The 12,700-nt window shown below is 38.5% G+C and overlaps 1 long non-coding RNA gene across 22 annotated transcripts in view; it reads right to left on the reverse strand.

The window, feature by feature from the left end:
• The window catches only part of LOC106028267 (uncharacterized), a 259,749-nt gene that overhangs the window by 17,846 nt on the left and 229,203 nt on the right, over positions 1 to 12,700 (reverse strand). For all 22 annotated transcript variants that reach the window (XR_010049691.1, XR_010049688.1, XR_010049680.1 and 19 more), the window contains one exon: positions 1 to 12,700. This exon is cut by the window's left edge; it is cut by the window's right edge. This is a non-coding gene — a long non-coding RNA (uncharacterized LOC106028267).

A 12,700-nucleotide genomic window follows, 5' to 3' on the forward strand; every position in this document is an offset into this window, starting at 1 on the left:
TGTTGGTCTCTCAAGCTAGCTTAATTTTTCCTCTGTGCTTCCCTTGGCACCTTAGCCTTATTAATCTTAGCATTTGTTCATTCTTTTTACTTTGCAGATTTTATCCAATGCATAGTTACTGAGTACTTAGGTATATAGCAGGTAATGTGCTAGGCAGTGTAATTTCCTTAGCTAGAGCACAGGAAATGATGCATCTTCTACCTACTATGCTATATCTACTTTTAACTCTAAAGTAATGAAGAGTGGCAGAGGCAGGGCCCTCTGTATTCTCAAAATGAGGCACGGCACCTGCCATGTGGCACGGGCTCCTTAACTGTGTCTGAATATGTTTTCATTAATATTGTTTTGGTCACAGTTTCCAGAGAGAGCAAACTTCATATGTAAATGCCCTTCAGAAAAATACCAAAATGCCAAACCAAAGGAACATTTAAGAAATGGTGACTTGCAGGCTTCATTTCTAAAACTCCTCTGGCTGAGGTCCTGCTTGGATTTCAGCAAAATCAAAAATTGGTCTGCTTAATTCTTTCTGTGAGTTGCAAAATCCTGACATTTCTTGTTTGAAGTCCTCCAAACTGTCTAAACTCTCACTGATCTGTGGATGAGAAGGTTATAGTCAAATGACAGCGTGCAGGGTGACACAGCATGAAGGACTATTCTGGGCTGTGTGGAGGAAGGGGTGGCTTATACACCTGAGCATGTGTGGGTGAGTCCAGAGCTATGCTAAGCAATCCAGCTCTGATGTCCTCATTTCAAAAAAAAAGAGGCTGAGAAGCCAGAAATGGTTCATGACCATCTGACCTAAATGACTTCAGGGTTTTATGAAGTATATTCTGAAAAAGATTAGACTACTCCTTATTTTGCCTAAGGAAAGAATATTTCAAGTACCTATAATTGCCATCCTTGGCAGGTTAGCATCTATCCTAGCCTTTTTATTTAACCAACAAAATTTTCATATACTTACTACTGAATCAATTTACTGTGCAGAGCATAGAAACAGAGAAAAAGTGCAGTGGTGATGTTTGCAGCTTGCTTAGATGACACTGATCTTAATGCAATCTTAGTGCCATCACAAAGGCAATGCCTTGTCCACCCAGCTTGGTGCTTCTCCAGTGTCTCTTCTCTTCTTGGAGCTGCACCTGATTTTATCACCAGTGTTCATCTGAATCCATCTGTGAAGGGGACAGCATTGCTTCCATTTCCTGGGGATTAGTAGATCCCAAAAGTCTTGCGAGAACACATGTGGGGAACAAAGTCAGAAGCACACGTCATGACGGTGGAGACGAGAAGGAGAGATGGGCTGCAAAGGTGCTCAGGAGTCTGTGCTGGGGTGGAGGCATCCTGCTCATCATCTAGTCAGTCTGTGTCTCTAGGGCTGGGCAAGAGAGACTTCAGTATCATCACTGTGTCCTTCCTTATCATGTTCGCCTGTTTGACATCACTGGATTTGGTTACCAATAAGTACTGTCTTCACTAGGCTGGATAATTTGTATCACATCAATCCAGAGCATAGTTCATAATGATATATCCCTTGGGGGTTAGTGAAATTTCTGGAGGCCAAGCTGGATGCATCGCTAGTCTTTCTGCTTTAAATGTGCTTAAAATGTAGATTCCCCCGCAGGACCCTCTTGCTAGCTAACTGCTCTTCATGGAAAGATGAGGAAGAGGATGCCTATTTAGGTACAGTTGGGTCAGCAAAGCCCTTTTTGTAAAGTAATAAGATTTTAAACCAATAGAGAGCAGAAAGTGGTCCAGGCACTCCACAGTTCCAGTGGTTTCAAATGGAACCATCTGTCCATTTACAGCTCAAATTCACACCAGTTCTAAGTGTCAAACTAAGCAGTGTCAGGCTCAATTCTTGATTTTATTCTTCTAGTAAGATTTTTTTTTTTGCTTTTATTAGCTTTTTAGGGTATTGGGGAAAAGTCAATAATTCATTAGTATGGTATTATTTAATCATATTTATTGATATGACTATGTAAAATAATTCTATTACTTTCTTCTCATTAAAGGACTTTCCCTGGCTTGTAGCCTAACTTCATAAAAAGGCCAGAATTTATCTAATGGACCCATATAGTCTTTGTGGTTGTCTGCAAGGTAGTCTATGGTCCACTGATTGTGCGTCTGGCTTGACATATTTGTAGCAAGTTCAATTCAACAGTCTTAGGGGCTATGGAGGTGAGAGATTAAAGTTCCCACATTTCTATAATATTGAGAAGAGAAAGAGAGCTGAGAGAAAGAGGAAGGAAACAAGGGAGGGATGAAAGGAGAGAGGGATAGAAGGAGAGAGGGAGAGAGACACAGAGACAGAGAGAAAGAAATCCGGAATGTGACATGCCCATTACCTATGCACTAAGAAGAGTGAGCCCAACATTGTGAAAATCATTATTCTTGGCTGAAGGATGTCATCTAAGAGCCAAGTTCTATTTCGGTCTAGGTTCCCTGCAATTCTGTTATTAGGCTCAAGTTAGCAAACAAAAAGGCATATTTCTGTCCTTTTGAACCTTTAAAGATTGCGATTACGAGGCCAGGAGTCTAGAGATGATATTCAAGCAAGGATACAGGCCAGGGATTTGGTTTGGACTCACTCTTATAGTTTTTGAAACTGTTGTGCGTAGCCTGGAGATAACAAGGGAGAAAGGTGAGGAAAGGCTCACGTATGGGAAGCCAGGAGTTTCTCAGCCCAGATCCAGTCCTAGGGCTCCCAGGGCTCCTAGAGACTTTTGGCTGACCAGATTAGTGCTTTTAGAAGATTGGGTCCCTTTCGTTGTATGCATTTTCCTTGGACCTCTAAGTATCCTTCAAGGTATAAGCAGGAAGACAGGCAGGAGAGGACTCATCATTAAGGAGAAGCTGGATTATGATGCAGATTTTAAGAGTCACTTGCCTTTTCAAGTCATTAAAAAATTCAAGGTTCAGCTTCATTTCTAGACTTTCAGAATTTTCAGTTTTGTGGAGTCTTTTGTTGTTGTCATCTTATCAATCATTCAGATTTTGAAGGTTTGGGATCAAGAGAGGGAGAAACAACCCTCAAATCATAATTCTTGTTTCACAGGTGGGCACTGAGGCAGTTAACAACTAACCATATTTCCCAGGATGGTTGCGAACAGCACCAAGCCCAGAATCTAAGTCTCAGGCCACCCCTTGTGGGGAAGGAATGAGCTTATATGTACAAATCACCTTGAATTCATTCAAAGGATGGGTTCACACAAATCTGAGGCATCATTAATAATATTCACGCCTTAGGTACTTTGGTTTCCTCATTATTAATGAAAACTAGCACAGTAAGGAAGAAGTTCAGTGACATGTGATTTAACTCACTCAAACATTTATACAATAGTTAAGAGTTTCAAAATGGGTGTGCAGACTTAATAAAATTAAAAGAACGCAGAAACAAAATTTGAGACATAGTTTTGTGTCCAAGGTGCTGCAACACGATCAGAATTCCTGTTGCGATTAAAAGAGTAATACAAAGGAACACTCTGGGGAGAAGCCAAGGAATATTTTAAAGGTGGAAACTGCTACTTCAGAGATTTTAAATTTGGCACATTCGACACTTCTCAAGGAGTCTCTGTCTGCTACAAATAGCAAGGATGTGAATACCAAAAGATTTGTGTCAAAGCAAGCTAGCATTGTCTTCTGGGTTGTGCTGTTTTAGCTTTCATGGATATTGAACCACAAACCCTAATCCAGACCAGAACTGGGCAAACCACATACAGTCTGTAACCAAGATGTTCCTCATCGGGAGGATCTGGAGGAATCAAAATATATGTTTGACATTCTTAAGTCTTTAAAGATTAGTTGTGATGTTTTAACTACCCAACCTGATTCTTCAGTTTCTAGGACTGTCATCTATATGTTTAGCTTCTCATGATCATTAATGTATTAAATTAGGACAGACTGTGTGTTGATTTTGATTTTACTGACAGAATTGTACCTGCCACATAACAGGACTTTTACAAATGATTACTTAGTACTGTTGGGACTTTAATGTAGTTCTAGGTGATAATATTACAGAGCTCAGACCACTCAGCTGATTAAAAACAGATAAACAATCTTTAACTGAGGATTTTCCCTTTCCCATCACGAGCTCAATTATCCAATGTTTACATCTTACATTTATAGAAAAGGAAGGAGGAAAAGTGCTTTTAACATAAAGCAAGGGGCTGGGGGTTTAGCTCAGCGGCATAAGCACCTGCCTTGCAAGCAGGCGGTCGTGAGTTCGATCCCCGGTACCGATAAAAATGAAAAAGACAAAAAAAAAAAAAAAAAAAAAAAAAACAAAAAACATAAAGCAAGTAAAAATCAGACTGGCATTCCGATTCTAGGTAAAACCTTAACACAGTACTTTGGATACGTCTAGTAAACTTTTAGGGGTGTACATGTCAATATGTTTTTAAAAACAAAGAAAACAGAATTGAAAAACAAAAGTAGAGGAAGAAATAATTGACAAGCAGTATCTTCATCCTGACTAATCTGTATGTGCATATCTCTCTGAGGTCTGCTGACTTGCTTTCCCTAGTGTGGTAAGAACAGACTGAAGGGTCAGTTTTGTTCAGAGAATTCATAGAAAATGAATGAGACATCCACAGAGTAGGACAGAAGCAAAGAAACCCACATATCATTTTGCTTCTTTTGAAAACAGGGAGAGATTAGTTTGGGAAATATTCATGCCTGAAATTAACTTATTTGCCCTGGTAAGAAAGACAGGGAGTCAAAGCAGGAGAATTATCACCCCGTCTGCTGAGTCTTCTTTCTCTGCCTTTGGTGGTCTCGGTCTCTCATTCCTCAGTGCCCCCTCTGCACTGTGAGTCTGTGTTACACAGGGTGTGTGGCACTGTGATTGTAATTAACACAGTGTGAGATACACCACACTCAGAAATACTGTAAACATTCAGAAAATACTGAATATTAAGTGAGCTAAGACAACTCAAGTCAACTCAAAGATAAATTAAGCGCTATCAAATAAAGTGCAACCACATCCAAAATAAACAAGGAAAAGTGAGAGTTCAATTAGATCCAGATTCTGGGCTGGATCTTAGGGAACAGAAAACGCCAAAGAAGTAGCTTCGGTAACCATGAATCTTCTACCCTCCATGAAGACGCTGAAGCCTCACTGACTGAGTTATGCACACAGAGTTGGAATCTAGCCCTAGGGAAAACCCGAAGCTGACACGTCTTTGTCTGGTCTGCTTACTTGAACTGCAGGTTCTATTTCTGTTTGTAGTGGTCCCAAGACGCACGACCCAAAGGAAGAAATATAGAACTGGAATTTAAGAGGTAGAAGTTCTCTGCCTCACTTTGTCATGGTGACCTTGGACAGGACATTTCACCTCTCAGATCATTAGCTCTCTCAACTATAAATGAGAGGACTGGACTGGAATTCTCTAGTTCTCTCCAGGGGAATTTTAGAATTGCAGGCTTCTTTGCCTGGATTCCATTTCCTTACAGGAATGTTTTCTTAACCGCTATGGTATAGATAGAATTCGGATTTGGAAAATAGAGCTTCTTAGCTAATGTTAAAAACAGTTTAGAGTCTGAATATACAAAATAAGGAAAGAAAAATTTAAAGCCTCAATGGTATGGAAATAATCATGGCCAACTGACTCACACAAAGGAGATCACCATTCGGCTGGCTGCAAAAATCTCCTGGTACCTGAGCAGAGCAAAAAAATTTGACAAGATTTTTGGGCAATAAGAAAGCCTGTTGTTGAGAAGGACAAGAATGAGTCATCCCATTGCATGCAGGAAAGAGGAAGTCCGGTGAGAACAGCTACCCTGAGAATGCATTGTCAGCTTAACAGACAGGTGCTCTGACTTCGTCCAGTGATTGCCTAGATCTGTTAATGAAGAAACCATGGCTGCTTCCAAGGGGCACGATGCTGCAGCCTGGGGTGACTGGCTCTCCTTGGCCAACTGCACTCACGTCATTCACGGAAGTAAAACCAACTGAAAAGTTCTACAATGTCAACTGCAAGAGACAATGACTACCCAAGTTACGCAGAAATCCTCCTTAGAAGGTTCCCTGTGGTTGAAGATACTTCCAGTGAGCTTGGGTCAGAGAATGGAGTTTCTACTCCGGCTTTCTAGTCCGTTGTCTGTTACTTTAAGCTTTTCAAATCAATTTCTTTGATAAGGAGACAAAAAATTATGAGAGACAATTATAAAATGTAAAATAATCTTAGATCAATACATATGAAACCTTAATAGAATATTTGGCTACTATTACTAATTATGTAAAAATTCGTCTTACCTGTATTTAAATGTGCATATACATACACATTTATTTATATATTTAAATATATTTATATATTGAAATCATATATGTTGTTCTCACAAAAATTACCTGTGTTTAAATACACATAGATGTATATGTATATATAATATAAATTTCTTTCTTTGTGTGTGTGTGTGTGCACCTCTTTGAGTCTAGCAGGAGAATGTGCTTTGAAATCACTGCTTTCTCCTTGGATTTGATATATAGCCAAGCAACCTATCCTCGATTAACAGAGTCCCCTCCTGGGAAAAGTCACAGAATAACGTTATTGACTTCCCTTTACCCTTCTCCATGTTTCTCTCCTGAAATGTTGTCTTAACTCTTAAATGCAAGAGGAAAATGATGCAAAAATAAAACTGAAAACCTTTGCTTCTTTAGGACCATGTTTATTTCCTTATTTTTTATCTTCAAAAAAATTAAAAAGAGAACAGGCATCCAAGAAGAATTTTTTTCCCAAGGTTGTCAGGCAACCTATTTCTTTAAACCAAAACCTGTGTTTTACACCACATGTTGTACTGGTAGTACATAAATCTATGCTCCTCTCGGCTCTCTCAAGATGACTGAACCCCACCATCTCTGGACCCCACTAGGACTGTTTGGCAATCAATCTTTCCTGTGCTTCCAGGAATTTGTTCAGTTCACAGGAATACATGGAAAGTTTGTTTCGCACATTTCCCTCCCCGCCATTTTTCCACCTCAAAAGATTCCAGACAAGCTTAAATTTTTAAACACAATTGTTACTTTTTACTAATGTAGAAAATTCTTTATACAGAAAGCCTTCAAGATCACTGATGTCATTTAGGAGTGTCTCTGATACAAAATTGGAAATGCAAAAAAGCAGCTTCTGGAGACATGTTTCTGCCTTGAGTTTTTAGGGTTACAGTGGAAGCGTAATTCCCTCCCCTTCCAGATGGGGCGCTGCCTTGTAGCTCCATTTTGCTTGCGGACAGACAGACGGAAGGATCAGGGTGGTAGAAAGAGCAGACAAAAGGAAGACTCAGAAGAAGCTTAAAGTAAAAGCTCTAAGCACCTTTTTCAGTTTTTTTTTCCTTTTCTCCACCACATATTAATTCTACCTACTCTAACAACTGAGCTAAAAAAAATAAAATAAAATAAAAAACACTAGTGGGATTTCTGTTTCTATCAGTTCCCCTCCCCCCTTTTAGCATCCATGGATTCTTTTTTATGTAAAGAGAAGGAAAGGACTGACTTATTTACAATACAATTATAACCTGATTATTTGCTTTAAGCAAATAAAGTTGTTTCATGAAATAAACAGATTATATTATTTAAAATTGGAAGCTTATGTAAGAATCAAGATTAAAACAAGTACAGAAAGAAAACAGAATCCTTGGGATTATGATACTCTAATACCCAATGCTTAGTGATGCTTTAGGAGAACAATTATTAACAGTATGAGGAATATCTGCTTCCAAAGCACAAAAGAAACATTCAAAGTTGCAAAAGGACAGTGATGTGCTATGTGTCCCTGAGGTTTAATCACAGAATTTTATTTCACTAATGTACAAGCTTAGTTTTAATTAAATGCCATTGTGTTTTCAAGTAGCCAGTTTATCTTTTTTTCTTTCATTTATTGTTTCTCTGCACCACTTAAATCAAAACACTGGTTCAAAGGAATTATGGGTAAAAGTGGGTAGAAAGGCACGTGAAGAATTGAGTCCTCTTGTTCAAATCAAGTTTCCTTCTGTGTTGTGCAGTAGAGAGAATGGGGGAAGTTTGTCCTAATATCTTCCTGTCTCTGTCTCAACTTGTTCTTTTCATAGAGCCTCAGTAGGGAATTACATAACAGTGCAACTTGTATCCTGCTTAAGTAGGGAGATCTCTGAGGATATTTCCAAGAACAGCTCTTTTCAAGGAAGAAGAACTAAAACTGTACCATATAAGAAGAAATAACATTTATTTGGGCAATCTAAGACTTTTATTGGAACCGGCTGGAGTGTTCCAGCTGTAGGTATCCACTTGCTTTGGGATGTATGAAACTGCCAGGTGCTCATCCTATCTAGCCACAGAGAACATGCCTGGGTTTCAGGATCTAGTCAAAAGATCTTTCCTAGCCATTTAATGCATACTGAGAGAACACAACAAATTCAACACAATTGCAAGCTGCCATGCAAGAAAGTACAGAATTTAGCATCCATCCATCCACTCATTCATCCAAGCTTTTAAAAGACAACTGTCACATGAACTGTGTTGTGTCTAAGAATAGTATTAGGTGGGAAGAAAAAAAAGCTATCACATCCTACCTTTGTTTTTCTTTCTAGCTCCTACTATTCCTATGATTTCTCTTGACTTAAAGTGGTTACTCAAAGTCAGGCACTGGTGGTACAATCATATAATCCCAACACTCTGGGAGACTGAGGCAGGAAGGTCAAAAGTATGAGTCCAGCCTGGACTACTTAGTGAGACCCTGGCTCAAAGTAAAAATGAGTTGAGGATGTAGCTCAGTGTGAAAGCTGTCAGCTTAGCCCTCCACACCCCCACCCAAAAGTGGCTATTCAGGAAAGTCTTCAACTGAAAACAGTTCTCAAGGGATCATATATTTATTTCATCTTTTTTCCTTTCATACCCATGTGCAGAATATCATCTGACACAAGCTTACCTAAATAAATGTTATTAATTAGTCATAAATCTAAACATTGTCTCTCCTAAAAGCTAGCTTGACATGCATCATGAAGCCATATTTATGTCAAAATTGGGAGAAAGCCTCCCTCTTGATTTCTGAGGCTTAAAAAAAATGGGGATGATATTTTCCCCTAATGTGAATGATTGTAAGAGGAGTATTTGGTTCATTTCTTAGTTAAAAGGAACCTGAAGCTGTGAAACTAAAATATCAAGAGAAATACTTGATTCAGGCCTGTTGTGTAGTGCTTACACTTAAGTAGTGCACCCATAATGCAAGCTTCAGGGAGTGATCTGTGTGGTTTCTCGTCTTCCCCTCAATGATGTGTTGCAAATAATTCCCTGATGATGCATCAGATTCCTGACCATGGAATTGTATACAAATAAATAAATACAAGGCTATCACTATTTGTGCTTTACACTGGAAAGACTTCAGAAACATACTGTCTCAATTGAAAGTCTGAAATCATAGCAAAATTTCTATCTTCCCTTTCCTCCTGGCTCTGCAGCTAAGAGGAACTGTCCTGGTAAAAAGGTTTATTAGTCACTGTCAATTAAGAAAAGCCTGATATTCATAAGCAACCTGTATCTATGGGACTTGTAGAGTAGCGTTATGTTGGGAGAGAATGAATTAAGGTAGAAACTCTTCAATAACAGCAAAGAAGCTGTATGGTTAGATCTGGTGATTCCTACAGCATGCATGAAGGCATACCGAGAAAGAATGTGTCTTACACAAACTAGCCACTGGTCTTCTAAAAAGGACTAATGTTAACATACATAAAGGTAACATAAGAAATACGGAAACATCCTCTCTTTTTCCTCAAAGGTCATGGAGATTGCTTGAGTTACAATGGCCTTGACCTCTTGGTTTTTCTTATGCCATCTGCGTAGGGACTCAAAAGCCAATTACCCCCAACCCTAATGGTGGCACCAGATATCACCAAAAGAATGCCAAGGTGGTATACATAGGCCAACACAGAATAGCGAACAGAAAACTGGGTTAAGTAGCATGCTTTGCGGTCAAAGTCTGTTTTGGATTTTCTATGTGATTTCTATATACCTCTTGCTAGAGGCAAAACACTTATCCACAAAGCACTTTGGGTTAAATTTCCTTTACAGAAATTCCAAGTTAAAGAGATTCAAACACCCATTGAGAGGGCCCAAAGAATGTAGTCTGGCAAAGAAGTAAGAAATGTAAACACTGAATGATTCATGCCATTTTTTGCAAAAGATGCTCATAGTTTACTAAGGATGTTCAAAGTACATATGTGTCATTACAATAATAAATTAGACAATGTTAAGTGGAATAATTGGTTTATTAAATGTTTTGGGGAAGAAGATGTGATGTATTATGTGCCAGGCACTATAAAAGTTAAGAGAGGATAAAATATACATCAAATGTAGTCGATGAAATTCTTACGGAGAACTTTCTCATATGGGAAGGGGAGCGAAAGAGGAGGGAGGAGGAGGAAATAAAGGGAAAGGAATTTTTTGTTTTTTTAAAAAAGAGGTTTTAGGCCAGGGGTTTAGCTCAGCGGTGTAAGCGCCTGCTTGGCAAACACGAGGTCATGAGTTAGATCCCTGGCACAAAAGTAAAAAAAAAAAAAGAAAAAGAACTGTATACAACTTTAATTAAAGTGGGGTCCACATGGGATAGTTGGCTTTCATGCTAAGAAAAAAAGAGGTTTAAAAGAGAGAAAATAGAGCTTTTGCAAATGAGAAAGGAGTAAGAGTTGGAAGGAACAGGGAGGGTTGGGAGGGAAAGGTGACAAAAGAATTCAGATGTGTCGTGTACATGTGCAAAGTGCAAACATGCACCAATAAAAAAAGAGAGAGAAATCCATGACTGCCAGTTTAGTACAGGAACAGACCTATAGGTGAACTTCAACAGAAGAGAGCAATGCAGAGGGCATTGGGTAAAGTCAGAAAAGATGAGATCGTTCCTGTTGACAGTGACACAAAAGGTTTCACAGAGGACTGCAGGCAGACACCAAAAGGTAAGAGAGAGAAGCATGGAAAAGTGCTCCCTCGGAGCCTCTGGAAAGAATCAACAGCATCTTCATCTTGGACTTCTGGTTTCCTGAACTTGGACTTTTCTGTTTTCATAGACAAAAAGCCTACGGGATTCTGAAGAGCCCTGTTTTACTGAAATGGAGCTATAGATTCAAAGTAATCCTGATAAAAATTTTAATATGCATTTTTGACATTACAGAAATTATCAAATTCACCCTCAAATTTATACGGCAAGTACAAAGCTCTAGAATTTTCAAAATAATTTTATAAGACTGAGCATTTTATGCTATTTTACTTGAAGGTTCACTGTATTTGTAGTATGGCAGAGACAGTACAGTATGAGAGGGAAGGACAGACAAACAGATCAATGGAACTACAGTCAGAAAATATGGACCGCGCTTCTGTGATCTATCCATTTGGGGCAAAAATGCCAAAGTAACTCAGTGGGGGGAAAGTCATTTCAAGAAATGGTGCGGAACAACTAGATGACTATAGAGAAAAAGAAAGAACGCTGGCCTTTATTCTACATGGTATAAAATATTAGCTCAAAATACATAATGGACATTAACGTAAAAGCTAAAACTACACAGGAGGAGCTGGAGATCTAGCTCAGGGGCTCAAGCTCTTGCCTGGTAAGTGCGAGGTCATGAGTTGGATTCCCTGTTCAAAAAAATAAATAAATAAAACTACACAGGAATTTAAAAGTCTCCTCGTAGCTATGAAGATGGGAAATGATAGCAAAAGTAAGACATAAACACAAAGATCCATAAAGAAAAATTTGTAAGTTGGATTAGCTCAAAATTTTAAACTTTTGCTAAAAATCACCATGAAGAAAATTAAAAATGTGCATTACAAACCAGAGGGAGTATTTTATATGTGTAATATGCAGACTTGTGTTTTATATACTTATGAAGCCCTCTTAAATTTCACAATAAGACAATTTAGCTGTGAACAGTGGCACAGACCTATATTCGGAAAAGTTGGGAAGTTGAGTTAGGAAGCTCACTGTAAATTCCAGGCCAGTCTGGGGCACAAAGTTAGTTAAAGGCCGGTCTTCACTGCACAGTAAAACTGTCTGAAAAAGACACACGTACACACAAAAATATAACATGACCTACTAATAAAAACAATTTTAAACCAGTATTTCACAAAAGAAGATACACAGTGGTTAGTAAACATATGAAAAGATGCTCAAAATCACAACTAATCAGTGAAATGTAAATTAAAATCACAATAAGATTTGACTACATTCCCACTAGGATACCTAAAATTTAAAAACCTGACAATAACAAGTTTTGGCAAGATAACAGATTAGTTGGATCTCATGTATACATCCTTTGTGGAAATGTCACATAGCAAACAATTTGGATAACTGACAGTTTCTTAAGAAGTGAAATAGTCTAATATATGACCCAGCAATTTTGTGCCTAGAATTTACCAAAGAGAAGTGCTACTATTGATAGCAGCTTTATTCACTATGTCAAAAAGTGGAAATCAGCCCAACTGTGAACAGATAAACTGTGATATATCTATGCTTCAATGAACTACTACGCAGCAGATAAAAAGAAATAAACTCTATTTGCAACACTGTGGAGAGTCTCAGAACTGTTGCATTGAATGAAACAAGCCAGACACAAAGAAGTACATACTGTATGATTCCATTAGTTTAAAGCTATAGAAAGGACCCACTAACTTATAGTAAGAAGCAAGTCAGAAAAAGCCTGGAAATAGGGTTGGTGGTGGAAATGGACTACAGAACTCTAGACAGTTTGA

This window comes from Cavia porcellus, unplaced genomic scaffold (genome assembly GCF_034190915.1).
Source record: "Cavia porcellus strain 051 isolate PalLab524CR breed Dunkin Hartley unplaced genomic scaffold, mCavPor4.1 scaffold_9, whole genome shotgun sequence".
Lineage (NCBI taxonomy): Eukaryota > Metazoa > Chordata > Mammalia > Rodentia > Caviidae > Cavia > Cavia porcellus.